This window comes from Prosopis cineraria, unplaced genomic scaffold (assembly GCF_029017545.1).
Source record: "Prosopis cineraria cultivar Desert tree isolate PC_DT_omini unplaced genomic scaffold, ASM2901754v1 PC450, whole genome shotgun sequence".
NCBI lineage: Eukaryota > Viridiplantae > Streptophyta > Magnoliopsida > Fabales > Fabaceae > Prosopis > Prosopis cineraria.
Window position 1 is genome coordinate 8,702 of NW_026555775.1, and position 20,228 is coordinate 28,929.

Genomic DNA, 20,228 nt, shown 5'->3' on the forward strand with positions numbered 1-20,228 from the left:
GGTAACTGGAATGCTAATAAGTCACATTTATTATACACTTTTCCTTATTATTATTGACCAAAAATCATGTTATATTTACCCAAATTGCACACTTATTGCATTAATTGTGAAAAATCTCCTAAATATATGATTTTGTGCATTAGAGGTATTTTGGTCATAAAATTGGACTTTTGAGAAAATGTTTTAGAAAATTATTCAAGCTACATTTTTAGTTCAAATGCACAATGGTCTAGTTATATTTCTCAAACTCTTTTTATATTGAAAGTAATTAACTTCATAAGTTGACTGTTTTGGAAAGTTAAAACTTTGGGTAAACTTATTTTCTTACACTTGAACTAGGTTATTTTTGTGCATGTGTGGACTTATAATTTTTAGGCTATATAGTATGCCCCTAACCTCTTTTATGATGTCAAAATTGATTTTTATTATTTGATTTGCGTTGTGCCACATATTTAGAAGTTAATTTTATTTGAAAATGTAAACTATTATTCATATGCTTTGAACTTTAATCTTGTGTCTCACATTTTTTTGACAAAGCACTTGAGTTTTGGGGTAAAGTACAATCTTATATGGTCTTGCACACATTGTATCACACTTTGAATCTACTCACTCTCTCTCTCTTAATTTCCCATTACCTTTAGCTTTATTTAATTAATTTTCAAACCATTTTCATCTAAATTTTCTTCCATTTTATCATGGTAAATAATAAAGTTACCCTAACTCATTTTTCACCTATTTTTTTAATATTAGTATGCCATTGTAACATGAGATCCATACATCCCAGAGATGAAGGAAGAGGGTAGAGTCAGCTACAATATCACAACCATCCAGCAAAATCGTTAAGCATTAATAGCATGATATATTTTTCGAGAAGCTAACCAAGGCATACAACTCAGCAAGATCACACCATCGGATAACACCTTCCCTCTTAAATCTAAAACATACCGTATGACGATACTATGACTTTACTTGCAAACAATATCAGAAGATATCCTCCGAAAAATCAATGGCATCGCATCAGAAACATATCAGCAAAATATAGACATGGCTGAAAGACAGTGAAATATTTCTCGAGAAGCTTACTAAATTTGAAAACTCGAGGTAAAATTTAACAAAAATACAGAAGAGCTTCAATACCAACACCATGGTGCAAAATGTTTCAGCAAGAAGTCATGATATATTTCTTGAAAAGCAAACTAACGCATAAAACTCAGCGAGATGACTTTATAAGATATCACTCAACCTTTGATACCTAAAACATATCATGATGATACTATGAGTCTTCTTATAAAAAAGTAGAAGCTATCCTACAAAAAAATAATAGCATAACATCATTTATTGGTGTCCAAAATATAGACATGGCTAAGAAACAAATAAAAATTTATTGATAAGCACAATTACTCAACGAAATAAAACATAAATCAAAAGGTAAAAATAGTACAACTCCAATACCTACAACATGCGATGATGGTGTATATTATCCTCGATAAAATGAATATATAACATTTTCCTGCAAAAAAAACCTATAATTTTAATTAGTTCAGATAATAATATTAAATTGAGAGTTCAACAATCATCCCTAAGATTAAATGAATAAATTTGAGCAGCAGCACTAAAAAGTTTAACTAATACTCATAAAATGAATTGAACAGCTCTATGATATCTCTGGTATAGTTATTCCTCTTTCACCTGATTTTTTCCACTATTTGACATTAATTGCATAGCATATAAGTAATATGAGCAGTCATTAGACTAAGTAATTAGATAATTCATTTAAGGAACTTGTAGGACGACATCAATGTACTTGACATGATCTAAGACAAAAGGCACTATTAAAAGCACCTAAACTATTTTGCTAAAACAAAAAATCAATCAGTGCAGCGAAAGAAAAAGGAACTGATGTCTGATGACCTATACCTGTTATGCAGTGAAAACTTAACAAATGATACACCTTAAGAACTACAACACCATGACTTCAGCTTTACTAAATGACAGAACAAAAAATTTTCATAACTTCTACAAGACCATAATTGCTATTAAAGTAGGGCAACGACAGAAAAATATGTAAAGCTGGTGCAAATCTAATAAAGAGATGGAAAATGAAAAATAAAGATATACTATATGACAGATCAAAAATCATCATAAACCATACAATTCCATAGTTGCTGCTAAAGTATGGTAACAGCAGCAAAATGTGAAAAGGTGGTGCAAAACTGATAAAGAAACAGTAAATAGAAAAAGAAGGAAAGATCTCCTGACAAAACAATAAAAATTTTACAACTTAGATTCGATTAATAGCATAAAACATGTCACACCCCAAAATAGGAGGTGACCGGCACAGGATGCGAACCACACATACATCCCGTAAGCCACAAATTCAAGGTTTATTTCATTTAATTACAAAAAAGTACTCAATTATTCACTAACATTTTAATACTATTACTACTAATTATTTCAACATCTCGTAAAAATTTTAATAGAACCATCTCTGTAAATAAGATCTACTAAAAATTCTGTATCATAAAAATTTTCCTCAAACATTATATCTATCAAGAACTCGGCTCCTTCAAGCCAGCAGACCAAATGTATAATAAACTAAGGATTTTAATTATAAGTTATGTGGAGCACCTAATCATATATCTCATGACATAATACATAAATTTCATATTTACATCAATAAGACATGTTTACAAAGCAAGCCTCCACTCCGAAAACATCCATCATTGGCAAGTAAGACGTACAGCGTCAATTATGCTATCTGAGACCAAAATAATTTTTCAGTGAATAACGTCCCAACAATAAATAATTTCACATGAATAAAATGAAAAGTTTGAAATAGTTGTGTAAGTTAAATAGACAAAATCTTTATAAAAATTTAATAAACTTCACAATAAAATGGCTCTGTAAATTTCAAATAAAATCTCAAATTATTGAACTATCATATCAAATGTTAATTTCACTTGATTTTAAGAAGTCTCATAACGGAAATAAATACTTGTAAATAAATTACTCAATAAAAACCAATGGGATATCAAATCACCAAATAATCAGATTCATAACCATAGGGACTTATCAGAACAATTATTAAACGTGGACACACAGTCCACGAAGGTAAATAATCCAAACGCGGCTTGTGCCACGAAGACAAACGTGGACACACAATCCACGAGGGTAAATCACCAAACGCAGCCGAAACCACGAAACAAACGTGGACACCCAGTCCACGAGGGTAATACTAACCAAACGCAGCTCAAAGCCACGAAATCAAACGTGAGTACAATGCTCACGAATAACCATCCCTCCGTTCCACATGCGTTGGCCATCGCACGGGGCTAGCACCTCCTATAAACAACCTGCTAGCTAGGTGTACCATGGCGCATCAAGGGCTAACGGAACTACCGTTAGCAACCAGTGTTCCGTATAAAGTCCCTTTTTAAAACCATTTTCAAACATGCGAGAAAATCATCATGTTCAAGATACAGTTTTCATTCTCAAAATCAAACTCGCATGAATACTTTTGAGCATTAAAACATGCCACGATAAAATTTCATATCTGAAGTCCATATTTGACATTTATTGCATAACTCAGAATAACCAGGGTTGATAAAAAAATAATCTCATCAATTTTTTAAAAGTATTCATTATAAAAAAAAACATACGCATACCATAACTCAATTATCTTTCAAAACTTCTTTATAATTTCCCAAAATAAGAATTTAAATGACAAAATATTCAATACTTAACATAATTGTCATTAAAATGATTTGCATAAATATAATATTTCAGAAACTAATTTTATGATAAAGCAGTTGGGACGCTATCCACTTACCTATAATATGCCCGAGCATCAAAATTCATTTCTTAGAACTTCAATCAACTCCTCCTTTCTCTTAGCATCCTATTCAATATAAAGAAAGATTTAATGGACTTACTTTAGTTAAATAAGTTATTTTCTAATATTGAAAACACTATAGTGAATTGACTTCAAATCATTATAATTTAATCAACCAAATCTTAATTTCTTCCATCCTTTTAATACTTTACATGCCTACTTCCCATCCAACAAATTGCTTATATCTTAATTTGTTTTCCCAACCATTCTTTAAATTATGTAACCAAACATTAATCAGGTTGCATATAAACATATCTAAATACACACACACACCCCCACATTTACTCTCTCAAGTCATCGAACATCTTTCATGCATATCAAGATTAAATAATTCAACAACACTAAGGTTTGTAAGTATCAACCATTAGACTCTCAAGAGCTTAGATAATCAATTCTTCCTCAAATCTCAAGTTAATACATCAATAACCTATACCAAGTATGCTAAAAAAATTTTTAGTAAACATTCAAAAAAATACATATTCAAGTAGACTCCACCTAACAGACATTTCATCTAACAACTTGTAAACATCAAATCTTAATTTATAATTCCAAATTAATTTCTTATTAATTCTCATTCTAGTCAAATTCTCAATATCAACCAATCTAACAAAATTTAATTTAGATTAGAATCCAGACCCATATATATATGTGTATATATATATATATATATAATAAAGCTTTGGAAATCACTTTCTAGCTCCCACAACAGCACGAGCAACAGCAGTAGAATACTCTAAAAAAAAATTCTGTAATTTCAATATCAACTCACACTTCCTCTCACGCAAGTTCATCAAGGAAGAAAGCTGAAGAGTTCTCACCTTAGTTAGCCGACAGTGCACACACACAGAGGGAGGAAGAAAAATGAATCCACAACTGAACAGGGGAAGAAGAATATAGCAATATTTCTGCCTCAACCCACGAATTAATCCTTCCACAGCACCATATTAGCTCTTCCTTCACTTCCCAACCACAAACGAACAAAATGAAGGAGGAAGAAACTAAGAGGCTGTCAACCGAATAGGAAGAGAAGATAAGATTTTTGTCTGAACCAAAAAGAAGGAAAATAGAGCATCACTCACAGAAGAAAAAGGAACTCAGCGCTGATTCAGATTGGCGATCAGTACACCCACTCCAGCGACCTGATTTCTTCCATTAGCCAACGACCCAGATGTGCACAGCAAGATAGAACAGCAGCACGAAAAAAAAAGGAACAGAGGCAGAGAGCATGAAGAAGGACTCGCTAATGGCAGCACCTACAGAGACACACTGACAGAAAAAGAACAAGAAGGACGTTTCCAACCGTCCACAGCCTCCAGAAACTTAGCCTTTTACGCACACCGACGACGTAGATACAGCAAGGAAAAACAAAACAGAGATAAGAAGAATCATGGAGAACCTGGGCATTTTTGCAAGGCAGTGCTGAGCATCCACGATCGCCGGTGACACGGGAAGAACATTGGAGAAGGAAGGATGAGGAAGACCGATGGAGAAGACAGAGAAGCTCAAAATTTCTAGACCCAGAATTTCTCTCCCTCTCTCCCCTCGTACTCTGTTCTTGACCGACTAGGGAAAGAAATTTAAAGAGATAATGTTTATTAGGGAAAATTACAAGAAACCCTATAGATATTTTCTAAAATTACACAAGAGGTAAGGGTATTTTGGTAACTTCATTCGATGCCAACAAAAATGAAATTTTCTCTAATATAGGTAAGATTCAAACCTCCTACCTCCAAGTAACAAATTACCATAGTTCCCACTAAATCATTACTCCCTATTTATTATATATTTAAAACAATAAAATAAAATATTTATTGAAAAAAAAAAAATCATTTAATTTATCTTCTTCCTTTTTTTTTTTTTTAAATTGTAAGGTTATTACAAAACAAAAAGTTAATAAAAGACAAAAGTGACAACCAAAAGGCGCATGAATTTCCGAAGCCACGTGGTTAGTTTGCCTATCTTACCTAAACCATTAAAAAAAATAAAAAGTGCATGTACATATCATACCAACTACAAAATTGATATATACATGATTCTCTTAAGGAAAGTTGACTTTGATCCAACTCCTAATGAGACTTAACTTACATTTAAAATAAAAGGGAATGAGTGCTGTAACAGAAAATCCCTACTATTAAACACCAACACGTCAACATATAATGATTGTTGTAACAGAAAAGCTAAACTTAAAAAATGCATAAGATATCCAAGAAGTGAATGAAACATGTGTACAGCTGTCACATGGAACAAGAAATGTTGATAAAGATATGGTACCATCCTACTCCCATGATTTAAAAAGATAGTATATGGAAGATGTGATGAGTTTACTGCAACTGAAAAAATATTGAATGTATGTTCTGTGACAGACAAGAAAAAAAGAATGCTGGAAAAAGGTTAAGCTCACTTGTAGTAGTCCCAAAAGCAATGTGATACATAAAGTGAAGAGATGCTTGAAATCCGAACAGCACATTGAAGATTAAAAAAATGCAAAAACCAATACACTAAAAATCATACAACCGAGAAAGGTGGAAAAAGTAAAAAGATAAAAGATAAAACCAATGGTTCATACTCTATAAAACCCTGCATAATGCATATCCTGACAAAAAGAAAAGTTTCACAGATCAGCACCTTGATTTTCATAACCAGCACGCATAAAGTAACTCAGAAAGTGTAGAATAGAAAACAATAAATCAAATAGGCTATACTCTTCCCACAATATAAATGTAAGAACCACTGTATCTTACACAATTAAAAAGGCATTCAAAGATGTCTAAACAACTATGAACTTTTTATCATGTCAACATCATGTGTAATGGAAATAAAAACAACAACAACAAGCTTTTATCTTACTAGGTGGGGTCGCCTACATGGACTGCAACACACCATTATACTCTATCATTTATCAAACTTTTAGGAATATTATTAATTAAGAGATTGTGTTCAACAACTTCCAAGAGTATTCTCTTAGGCCTTCCTCTACCCCTTTTAACAGGGCCTAAAGTTATATATTCTGCTCTTCTGACTGGTACCTCCTGTTGTCTTCTTTGTATAAGCCTAAATCATCTCAAATGATTTTTTATCATTTCTTCCTTAATAGGTGCTACCCTCACTTTTTCGCATACGTACTCATTTTGAATTTTATCTTTACGTGTATGTTCGCAAATCCATCATAACATTCTCATCTCTGCTACTCCAATTTTATGCTCTTGTTGTCCTATTAAAGCCTAACATTTACTACTATATAATATAGTTGGTCTGATAGCAGTACGATAAAACTTTCCTTTAAGTTTATTAGGCACCTTACAGTCGCAAATAACTCCTTTAGCTTTTCTCCAATTAAACCATCTAGCTTAAATCCTATGTGAGATATTCCCACTGATTTCGCCATCATTTTGAATAATGGCTTCCAAATATCGAAACTTTTTCACTTGAGATATAATTTGATCTTCTAATTTCACTTCCAAATTACTGTCGACTAGTCTCTTACCAAATTTACAATATAAATATTCTGTCTTACTCCTACTCAGATGGAAATCTTTCAACTCTAATGTCCTCCTCCATAACTCAAGTTTACAATTAATCTCTTGTCTAGTCTCTACTATAAAAACTATATCATCTGCGAAGAGCATACATTTAGGAATTTTCCCTTGAATATGTTCCATCAAAACATTTAAGATCTAGTTAAACAAATAATGACTCAAAGATAATCCCTGATGTAATCCAATCTTTATAGAAAAGTCCTTTATTTGACCACTAGTTGTTCTTATACTAGTTTTTACCCCCTCATACATATCTTGTATGACTTTAATATAAGCAATCCATACTCCCTTCTTTTTCAAGGCTTTTCAAAGCACTTTTCTTGGTATACAGTTATAAGCTTTTTCCAAATCAATAAAAGCCATGTGTAAATCTTTATCTTTACAACGATACTTTTCTATTAATCCCTTTAATAGATAAATCGCCTCTGTAGTCAATCTACCTGACATAAACCAAACTGATTCTTAGAAATACTTGTCTCCAATCTTAACCTATGCTGAATTACTTTCTCCCACAATTTCACTGTGTGGCCCATGAGTTTAATCTCTCTATAGTTCGTATAATTTTGAATATCTCCTTTATTTTTATAAATAGGAATTAATGTACTTCTCCTCCACTCATCTAAACATTTCTACATTTCAATAGATATACAATCAAGTTTTTTAACTTTATCATTTGTCATTTTCTAAGAACTTCCTTGACCTTCTTATCATATGTTATTCAATAGAATAACAAATTTTGTTTTCCTTCATGAGTTACTAAATCCTCTAAGTTACTAGACGAATCCTCTCCATCATTGAAAAGTTTGAAAAAGTAAGTCTCCCATTTATTTTTAATTTCATCATCTGTAACTAAAATTCTTCCCTTTTCATCCTTTATACACCTTATATGTTCTAGATCTTTAGATTTTCTTTCCTTACTCTTAGCAATCTTATAAATATTTCATTCTCCTTCCTTCGTTTTAAGGCTCTTATAAAATTCTTTAAAAGCTTTAAAACGAGCTTTACTCACATTTTTTTAAATTTTCTTCTTAGTCGTACAGTACCTCTCCCAACTTTCTTCATTGTTACACAAAAATATGGCTTTAAAGCAGCTCTTCTTATATTTGATTTTGTCTTGTACACTATTATTCCACCATCAAAACTCTTTATCTCTTGGACTAGAACCTTTTGATTCTTCCAAAACTACTTTTGCAACCTTTCTTATCTTTTTAGCCATATCCTCCCACATGATGTTAGCACTTCCTTGAGATTTTCAAATTTCTTTATTCAAAAGATTTTGCTTGAAAATATCTTGCCTCTCACCTTTTAATTGCCACCACCTAATCTTTAGTGCTATTACTTGTTAACGTTTTTGAATTTTACTTATAATATACACATCAAGGACAAGGACCCTATGTTGTGTCGGTACAGCATTCCCCGAAATCACCTTGCAATTTTTACAGAGTCTTCTATCTGTGTTCTTAACCAAAAGAAAATCAATCTTTAACCTTGAGGCTCTACTTTTGTAAGTGATGATATGTTCATCTCTCTTCTTAAAACAAGTGTTGGCAATTTTAAAATCATACGCCAACAAAAAATCAAGAAGAGTTTGTCTTTCATCATTTAGCTCTCCAAAACCAAAACCACCATGCACCCATGCATACTAATCAACCTCTCTCTTGACATGCCCATTAAAGTCTCTTCCAATGAAAATCTTTTCACTCTATAATATATGTTAAATCAATCCCTCCAAGTCCTCCAAAATAATTCCTTAACACTAGCATAAGTGCTCACAATATTAACAGTCTCACATCCAACTATCATTTTTAAGGAAATAATTATGTCTCTAATTCTGCTAACTTCTACAATATTCTTCTTCCACTCCTTATCAATAATGATGCCTACTCCATTGTGTATGCTTACTTTTCCTGTATACTAAAGTTTGAAACCTTGAATATCCTTAGCTTCTTCTCCACGCCATTTTGTTTCTTGCAGGCATAGGATATTGATTTTCCTTTAAATCATAACCCCTACAACCTTTATAGATTTACAATTTAATATTTTAACATTCCAAGTACCAAATCTAATTTTGCTCTCATGGACTAACCTCTTTAACCACACACGTCCAAAATGACGCGTTAGCCCTTACTCATTTAACACCACATCCGATAATCAATGCAATGGCTCTAACTCATCACTATACTTGAGCCATGCAGCGTGTTACTTATGAACAACAACCTACCATTAGCATTATAATGTCTATTGTCTTTGTTTATAATAGATTCAACAAAGTTTTACGTTAACTATTGATGGCCTAACATAACTCTCCTCCTTTACCAGTCTTGGGACTAGTTATAAATATAGGCGGAGTTGTAATGGAAATAAAAAGAAAGAAAGAAAGAAATCCAAATAGTATCTATAAATTATGTATAAAACTTGTCCTCGATCGAGTATTGCTTTAGACTAATTAATCAAAATTTCGTTAACTCAAGCATCTTTGTTTGGACAACAATAACTTGAACGAACTATATACATTACTAATATCCAACACAAAGCCAATAAACTCAAAGATCAAGATTTTATTAACTTGTGGAACATATACAAACAAATAGGTGCAATAATAATACATAATACCAGTAAGACTGCAAAACCATTTACATAATTTACAACAGATGATGGAGCACTTTTGTTTCTCGCTTGATGGTTGCATTTCAATGGAACGAAATCATTTTCCCTATTTGAAGTTTCCTGACTATTCTTGGAAGAAGAGAATGAAGCTTGGATAAATGGTATAATTAGTACAGGAAGAATCTAATGGAACATTGGTTTTGATGGAAAAGTCGTGATAAGGCTAGGAAGACAGCAAGTAGAGGAGGTGTTGAATAGTCATCATCACTCTGGCTCTGCATTAAACAGCCATGATTGTGTCTTCATGCACAAAGAAGCGCCATTTTAAAGATGCGTATCTGGTGCTCGTCCCCTTGGATGAGGACACAATCTGAATGTCTAGAACATATAATCAAAGAAAGAAGCAAAAAAGAGCTCATCGACACCCAGCACCTAAAAACAAAAAGAAAGAGGAAATAATTTAATTTTAGACTCCATTGCAAGCTAGAAATAGTTGTCACATGAACGTATGCACAACTGTGGTAAAATATCTTAAGACTTATCAATGGAGTTAGAGGTTCTGTGCATAGCACACTCCACATCCCCCCAGAGGCACTAACAATAATAAACCAAAAGCCGAGCTAACATTAATTAGTGTCTAGAGAAATTGTTAGCCTTCTAAATTGTCTTACCTGTTACAAGCTGATATTTCTATTGCACCCTGATGCAGAAATTTAATTGCTTAACTCATGAAATCAAATAAGAAATATAACTTGAAAATAGACTAATAAAGGAAAGTGCATAAGCATTAGCATGAAATCCATTACAAGAAGCCGGCACTATTTATTAATCTAGGGCTATATGAACACTAAATACAGCTTTGTGAACAGTAAATAAGAGAGGAGCCATTAGAGAATAATAAATTAACTTACATCTTATTTTGTATTCTATAAGTGTACTTAGGTGAAAAACACTAATGATCGAACGAATTCCCCAAACTCAATAACCCCATTGCGCTTGAGATCGAACATATAAAAAATCTATTAAAAAGTCACAAGCATGGAGACATGGGTTAGACTGTTAGAATGGGACAGTACAAGTGCCAATCTTGACAAGTTATTAACTTTTACATAAGCTATTATGACTATCATTGTCTTGTAGATGTTAGCTTATAAACACTACATAAAAGTAAACATTATAAACCACTTCAAATAATAAACTGAAGTCCTCAAGAACCTTATTAAGGTCAAGGGAAATCATTCGTGAACTCTAGAGCAAGGATCAAATTGATATACCCTATACAACAACAACAACAACAACAAGCCTTTATCCCACTAGGTGGGGTCGGCTACATGGATTGCAAGACGCCATTGTGCTCTATCATTTATTAAGCTTTTAGAAATATTATTAATTAAGAGATCATGTTCAACAACTTCCAAGAGTGTTCTCTTAGGCCTTCCTCTACCTCTCTTAATCGGACTCAAAGTTATATGTTCCACTCTTCTCACTGGTGCCTCCCTTGGTCTTCTTTGTACATGCCCAAACCATCTCAACCGATTTTCTACCATTTTTTCCTCAATAGGTGCCACCCTCACTTTTTCACGTATGTGCTCATTTCGAATTTTATCTTTACGTGTATGTCCGCACATCCATCGTAACATTCTCATCTCTGCTACTCCAACTTTATGCTCTTGCTGTCCCGTTAGAGCCCAGCATTCACTACTATATAACATTGCCGGTCTGATAGCAGTACGATAAAACTTTCCTTTAAGTTTATTAGGCACCCTACGGTCACAAATAACTCCTTTAGCTTTTCTCCAATTAAACCACCCAGCTTGAATTCTATGTGAAATATCTCCACTGATTTCGCCATCATTTTGAATAATGGCTCCCAAATATCTAAACTTTTCCACTTGAGGTATAATTTGATCTCCCAATTTCACTTCGAAATTATTTTCGAATAGTCCTTTACCAAATTTACAATATAAATATTCCGTCTTACTTCTACTCAGACGAAAACCTTTCGACTCCAATGTCCTCCTCCATAACTCAAGTTTGCAATTAACCTCTTCTCTTGTCTCTGCTATAAGAACTATATCATCCGCAAAGAGCATACATTTCGGGATTTCCTCTTGAATATGTTCCGTCAAAACATTTAAAATCAAGTTGAACAAATAAGGACTCAGAGATGATCCCTGATGTAGTCCAATCTTTATAGGAAAATCCTTTGTTTGACCACTAGGCGTTCTTATACTAGTTTTTACCCCCTCATACATATCTTGTATGGCTTTAATATAAGCAATCCGTACTCCCTTTTTTTCCAACGCTTTCCAAAGCACTTCTCTTGGTATACGGTCATAAGCTTTTTCCAAATCAATAAAAACCATGTGTAGATCTTTATCTTTACAACGATACTTTTCCATTAATCCCCTTAGTAGATAAATCGCCTCTGTAGTTGATCTACCTGGCATAAAACCAAATTGATTCTCAGAAATACTTGTCTCCAATCTCAACCTATGCTCAATTACTTTCTCCCACAATTTCATTGTGTGGCTCATGAGTTTAATCCCTCTATAGTTAGTACAATTCTGAATATCTCCTTTATTTTTATAAATAGGAATTAATGTACTTCTCCTCCACTCATCAGGCATTTTCTTGGACCGTAAAATCACATTAAATAACTTAGTTAACCATCTCACCCCTTCTTCACCTAAACATTTCCACGCTTCGATAGATATACAATCAGGTCCGTTAGCTCTACCATTTGCCATTTTCTTAAGAGCTTCCTTTACCTCCTTATCACGTATTTTTCGATAGAATGACAAATTTTGTTCTCCTTCACCAGTTACTAAATCCTCCAAGTTACTAGATGAATCCTCTCCATCATTGAAAAGTTTAGAAAAATAAGTCTCCCATCTATTTTTAATTTCATCATCTGTAACTAAAATTCTTCCCTCTTCATCCTTAATACACCTTACCTGTTCTAGATCTCTTGATTTTCTTTCCCTACTCTTGGCAATCTTATAAATATTTTGCTCTCCTTCCTTCGTCTCAAGGTTCTTATAAAATTCTTCAAAAGCTTTGGAACGAGCTTCACCCACAGCTCTCTTAGTTTCCTTCTTAGCCATACGGTACCTCTCCCAATTTTCCTCATTGTTACACAAATGTATGGCTTTAAAACAGTTCTTCTTATACTTGATTTTGTCCTGTACACTATTATTCCACCACCAAGACTCCTTATCTCTCGGACCAGAACCTTTCGATTCTCCCAAAACTACTTTTGCAACCTCCCGTATCTTTTTAGCCATATCCTCCCATATGATGTTAGCACTTCCCTGAGAATCCCAAATTCCTTTATCCAAAAGATTTTGCTTGAAAATATCTTGCTTCTCACCTTTTAATTGCCACCACCTAATCCTTGGTGTTACTACTTGTCGACGTTTTTGGATTTTACTCATAATACACACATCAAGGACTAGGACCCTATGTTGTGTCGTTACAGCATCTCCAGGGATCACCTTACAATTTTTACAAAGTTTTCTATCTGTGTTCCTAACCAAAAGAAAATCAATCTGCGACCTTGAGGCTCCACTTTTGTAAGTGATGAGATGCTCATCTCTCTTCTTGAAACAAGTGTTGGCAATCTTAAAATCATACGCCAATGAGAAATCAAGAAGAGTTTTCCCTTCATTGTTTAGCTCTCCAAAACCAAAACCACCATGCACCCTCGCATACTGACCAGCTTCCCTCCCGACATGCGCATTAAAGTCTCCTCCAATAAAAATCTTTTCACTCTGTGGTATGTGTCGAATCAACCCCTCCAGATCCTCCCAAAATAATTCCTTAAGACTGGCTTCTGTCCCGACTTGCGGCGCATAAGCGCTAACAATATTAACAGTCTCACGTCCAATTATCATTTTTAAAGAAATAATTCTGTCTCCAATTCTGCTAACTTCTACAACGTTCTTCTTCCACTCCTTATCTATAATGATGCCTACTCCATTGCGTGCACTTACTTTTCCTGTATACCAAAGTTTGAAACCTTGAATATCCTTAGCTCTTTCTCCACGCCATTTTGTTTCTTGCAAGCAAAGGATATTGATTTTCCTTTGAATCATAACCCCTACAACCTCTACAGATTTACAATTTAATGTCCCAACATTCCAAGTACCAAATCTAATTTTGCTCTTATGGACTAACTTCTTTAGCCGCGTGCGTCCAGAATGACGCGGTAGCCCTTGCTCATTTAACACTACATCCGGGCGCCGATGCAGCGGCTCTAACTCACTTATCACTGTACTCGAGCCATGCAGCGCGTTACTTACGGGCAACGACCTAGCATTAACATTATAACTATTGTCCATGTTCATGATAGATTCAACAAATTTTTACATTGGCTGTTGATGGCCTAACACAACCCTCCTCCTTTACCCGGGCTTGGGACCGGCTATAAACATAGGCGGAGTTAAATTGATATACCCTATCAACAAACAAATTCCTTCTGTTTCTATCCTTGAAGAGTGCAAGCTAGAATTCTTCCTGGAGGTAAAAATAATATGTATAAGTTAGCTATTTAACATATATTAAAAATCAAGTTCACGTTATTTTACTGAAAACAGAATGAAAACTGATGAGCACTTAACTAACCTTGTGAATAAGTCCATTTGGAATAACTGAGTTACTTGCTTTCCTAAAGAGCTCACGTAAGGCCTCTACATCACATATGGAAACTGAATAAGGAAAGATAGATGCAGTATTCTTTTAATCAGTTCATAATAGTAACATCTTCATGAGAAAGTGCATTGAATATTATTATTTCATAATTTAGATTTTCAGTCGTTGTTGCCCATAAGTGCATTGAGATACTAAATGATATAAATTGCAAGGAAACCTCTAAAATATTGATACCAATAGATTTTTTTTTTTGTTTTTGTTTTTTACCTTTACCTGTGTTCTTAGTTTCCAAACCCAAATTTTCGGAAGCCAAAATGCAATTAACAAAGGATCAGAAAAAAGAGTCAAGATCATAACAAAAGAGACAAAGTAAAGAAAAAAGGAAAAGAAAAAAGAAAATCACCAAACTTGGACATACCACTTCCTTAATGATGCAGCAGAAGGAAGGGGAAGATTCACCAAAAGTAGAGCAATGTCATCTTTTCCACCACAAACACAAGCATGGCTATTGAAAACACTTTCATCAAAGAGGTTTTACAATTTGGAGCATCGTAGGTTAGATCGTATAAAGAAAGAAATAAAGCACGTGCATTTCCTATTTTGCACGGCTATTGAGCACATTTGATTAGGCAGTAGAAATGCAAACTAAAATCACAATAAGCAAAAACAGAAGATGAAGCAAAATTGAAATGAGCATATGTCTGAGAAAAGAGAGCGAAAGGGGACTTACTTTTGAATTGATGATGAAATTTGTTTGACAGATTCTTGAGGAGGATGAGCAGGGAATCAAAATTGAAACCAATCAAATGGATAGGCCAAAGCAAGAGTGAGGATCATGGAAAATCATCAACGGTGGCTGAGATTCATCAACTATCTTTGAGAGAACCGAGCAAGGAACGAAAACAATGATGAGGAGGGGAGTAGCTCAAGTTGCAGAGGCAACAGGCGAGTCTTTTGAATAAAGGGCAGCAGGGAAGAGGCAGCAAGGAAGAGAATCAAGATTTTTGATCAGTGAGAGGAGAGACGCCGAAGTTCCTTCTTCGAGTGGACAGAATAGATAGAGCAATAACTTCTTTTTTTTTTTTTAATATAACCTCTTCTTTTCACTCTCTCTCATACCTTTGACTTATTTTTTCCATCATATCACAAGCATATACACCAACTTGAAATTATTCACAACCTAAAAAAAAATGGAGGGAGTTTTAAAATTCAAAGAAGGAGCAGGGGGCAGTTTTTCTCAAGCCCTTCGCGCAGGCCAAGACAGAAGTTGGCACTGTTTATTAAGCTGGGGCTCTATAAACAGTAAATACGGCTCTGTGAACATTAAATAAAGAGAGGAGCCATTAGAGAACCTTTGCAATCCATGGCTTATACCATTTTTTCTTATATGATATACTCATTACCAAAAGGCCCTAAAACACCAATATTAAATTGAAATCTGGCAGCCAAAAACGCACGCATCATTCCTTCCCTTCTTCCCATTTTCAGTTTTTCTAGAACTAATGTGAGAGAGACCTCCATCAAACCTCTACTCTTCCCTATCCATTTCGTTCGTTTGCCGATGATCGTGGGTGCGTTCATTGCTATCGTTCGAGGTCTAGCTCGTTCGTTCTTCTATTCGTCCTCTATGGTTCATCATTGATCCTTACTCTTTCCTCTTCTCTTTGTGCTGTAGAGGCATTCAAATTTGCCTCTATTCTGTGTTTGTGTGCCGTCGTGGGTGAGTCGGGCCTTCTCCTCATCCCTCCATGTTTCACCGTCGTCACTGTGATTCCATTTCTCCTCTGTTTATGAGTTGTTGTGGGTTGTTGCTGTCAATCCTCTTCTTTGTTGTTCACTGTTCTGCATCGCCAGAGTCTCTTCTTCCCCTTCATTTCTTCTTTGTTTCTTGGTGAGTTCAACCTTCATTCCCCCTCTTCCTTATGTCAGTCTATGTGTATTTTGTGATCTTGGAAGTTGCTGAAAGTTTGTTTATTTTTATGTATCAATTGTTATATGTTTGTAAGGGAAATATTGATTTTCTAACAAGATTAAATTGAGATCTGAATGGATTTTTGATAAGTACACCTTTTTGGAAAGCATAATAAATTTCTAAATGTTTTAGAATTGTTGAACAAGAGATTGGAAGAGTAGAAGTGTGGTGCTATAGTTTGAATATTGATATCCACGAGGTATTTGTCAAAATGTGTAGAAGAGCCCAGATGGAGAGATCAAGCATATTTTATTGTATGAAGGAGCTTTGTATGATAAGTGAATATTGTGACACAAAGCGTTTGCTAACATGTGCGACAGAGGAATTTGATGGGAATAGAGTAATTAAATATATCTGTTATATGAATGACTGAAATTTGGGTTTAAATCGTTCAAGTTCTGCGTTGAAAACTTTGAAAACATTAAGATTGTTTGAATAGATAGACACACGGTGTGTGTATCTCCACACGCGGAAGCTTAGGTCACTGAAATGATCCTTTACTAGTGCCTAAAATGGAAGAATGATAGTTTTTCCTTTCGATTTTATAATATTAAGTTCAATGATTAGCTATGGTGATGTATATTAGTGATTAATGTCAATGTTGCTTTCTACATGAAAAAAGTGGGTTAAGCTATCTTTCTTTTAAAGTTTGTCATGCATTTGCAGTGGGGAGGATCTAGTGAGCTATTTAAATATAACCTTTATAGCCTGTTTGGTTTGATGCAGTGTAAGAAGATTACCTGTAATCATGATGCATTACATGATTTCAGCTGTTTGGCTGGCACTAGATAATGTAAAAGGCATTACATTATACACTGTAAAGAGGATTACATCAATAACCCTATGGAATCCCCATTACAACCACATTTTATATCAAAATATCCTTCCTCATATAACATACTAAACAAACATATGTAATCCTTATTACATTACATTTCATTCCTTAACATTACAATACATTACATTACATTCCCTTTGATTCTTTGAACCAAACGGGCTATTAATAATTTAAGAAGTTTGGGTTGTTGAATATCTCTTGACAATATATGAGGTAGAGTTACCATTAAAGAAAGTTATTTGTTCTTCTTGTCTAGGCGATAGAGTAGTTAAAGGGCAATTCAGAGTTGTATAGAGGGGATATATTGTTGTCTTGGAGTTTATTAGGTAAGTGAATAGCGTTCCAATAGCTCGTTGGCAAATTTATTTTCATAAACATATTGATTTGCCATATTATTGTGCCCTCTATTTTATTTATATAATTATTTTTATTCTGCAAGAATAATGATAAAGTATTTTAATTTAATCATTTAGTCATTTATTTATTCATTTATTTTTATGGTTCATAATGTTAATTTTATTATTAATTCTCATGCATGAAAATATTTTCATTATATTTTATTTTATAGAAATAGTTGAATTTATTTTTGAATTGAATATCTAAAAGTGTCTCCTCTATTAGAAATATTGAAAATGAAAGATATATTGATTTTATCGATCCATGCATGTTTTATTTTAAAATGTGGGATTGAATTGAATCAGAACACTGATTGATAACAATAGTCCTGTTAGTTTTTAGTGCGCTATGGTACACTTAGCTAATAAAGTGCTTATAGAAGGTGCTAGTCTCATGCGCAGGTCAACGTACATAGAATAGAGGGATGAATATTTTTAAGCATCATGCTCATGTTTGTTTCGTGACTCTTGTCATGCTTGTTATTTGTGGCCTCCTACAATGCTTGTCTCGTGGTTTTTAAGTCATGATTGTCAGTTACTTATTTTTGTGAACTGTGTGTTTACGCTCATTAGTTATTTACTCTCGTGGACTTTGTATCCACTCTTGTTAATCGTTTTAATTAAGTCCTACAAAGTATGAAAACTTGAAACTTATTGTCTTTTAAATTGGTCATGCTAAACAAGCTATTTGCTTGATTGTGCATAGATTTCTCTTTTTGTAAGATGAATTATATAATTCAGTTGTTTAAGGCAAAAGTCATAATTTGGAAGTTGGACTTGATGTTTTTTTCCCCTTAGTCAAATTGGTTTTTATTTGATTTACATATGTTTATAAGAATATTTGAACTATGCAACTTGTTTTACTTTTATTATGATAATGATTATTATTGTGAAATTTATAATTTCTTTATAAATATTGTCTTCCTTTACTTTTTTTAAATCTAAATTGGAGCATGATGATGACACAAATGGGTTAGAATTTATGAGCTAAATTAATTTTTGTTTAAATTGGTTGCTATTGAATAATTGGTTAGGATGAAATTGGAAGAAGAGAGCTTAGATATGGAACTTAAAGATTGATGCTTATAAGATGTTTGTTAAAATGTTTGTTAGAGGAAGTGATTGATTGTGTATTTCGTAAAATTTCATTAAATTCCTTGAAAAACATAATTAGTTTGGATGCTATTATCTTGAGAATTGATCTTAGTATTGTGTACAAATTTTGATTATGAAAGTGATATGTTATTAGTTCAAGTCTTTGGAGCTATGGCTTTGGAAGGATTTTTATGTGTAAGGTCTTGATATTAAAAAATTTCAACTCTATTATGCCTAAATTGTGATAGCAGCAATGTTGGAAGGAAATTATTGAATTTATTGATAGTTATTTCAAGTCTTAAAATGATTTTTAGGGTATTTGGAAAAGTAGAAATGTGATTAGAGTTAACAGGCGATATATAAAATAGGGTCATCGTTAAAGAGAGTTGTTTTGTTTTTTTCCTTAGATAGTAGAGTAGCTAAAGGCTTTTGAAAGGTGCTTAGCAGGAAAATCCATTATTTTTGGAGCTTATCGGGTAAGTGGATAGCGTTCCAACTGATATTTCAATAAAATTTTTTATTGAAATATTACATTTTTATACAAATCTTTTTTATAGCAACAAATGTTATTATTGGATATTATTAATTAAAGTACTTTGGTTTTGTGAAGTTATCTTTACTAGATTTGATAATTTTAGTTTATTAGTAAATACAAGTTTGGATTTTAATTATGAAATTTTCATTCTAGAAATTATTGAATTGCTACGAAAAACAATTCATACGAGTTCGACATTGGAAATGAAAATTTTATGTAATAGTGATCATATTCTCGCATGTTTGAAATTGGTTTGAAAATAAATTTCAAGGGGGCTTTATACAGAACACTGGTTACTAACGGTAGTTTCGTTAGCCCTTGGAGCACCATGATATACCTAGCTAGTAGGGTGTTTATAAGAGGTGCTAGCTGTAATAGCCTTAAATAATATATATATATATATACTTATTGAATTAATTATATGAATATATGTTAGTTATGTTTAGGATAATTATAATAATAAGGAGTATTGATAGAATGGAAATATGTATGCCAAACAACCTAAAGGTCTCCGGTTCGAATCCCTGATGCAACAAAAAAAAAGAGAAAAGAATTTTAAATTTTTTTTTCAGCCTCTCTGAAATTACAAAATTACCCCTTGTCTAAATAGGATAAAAACTTCCTTCTCTTCCTCAGTCATTCCAGAAAAACAGAGAGAGAATGAGAGTTCAAGAATATAACCGACTTAACCTTCCTATATCTCTG

At 33.3% G+C, this 20,228-nt stretch overlaps 1 long non-coding RNA gene across 1 annotated transcript; it reads right to left on the reverse strand.

Annotated features, from left to right (window-relative positions):
• Nucleotides 1–1,102: 1,102 nt before the first annotated feature.
• LOC129297148 (uncharacterized) lies at nucleotides 1,103–5,429 on the reverse strand. Its single transcript, XR_008590125.1, has 4 exons — nucleotides 5,289–5,429; nucleotides 4,711–5,158; nucleotides 3,830–3,898; nucleotides 1,103–1,510 (listed from the first exon to the last, which is right to left on the reverse strand). It is a non-coding gene; the product is annotated as an uncharacterized LOC129297148 (long non-coding RNA).
• Nucleotides 5,430–20,228: the final 14,799 nt, after the last annotated feature.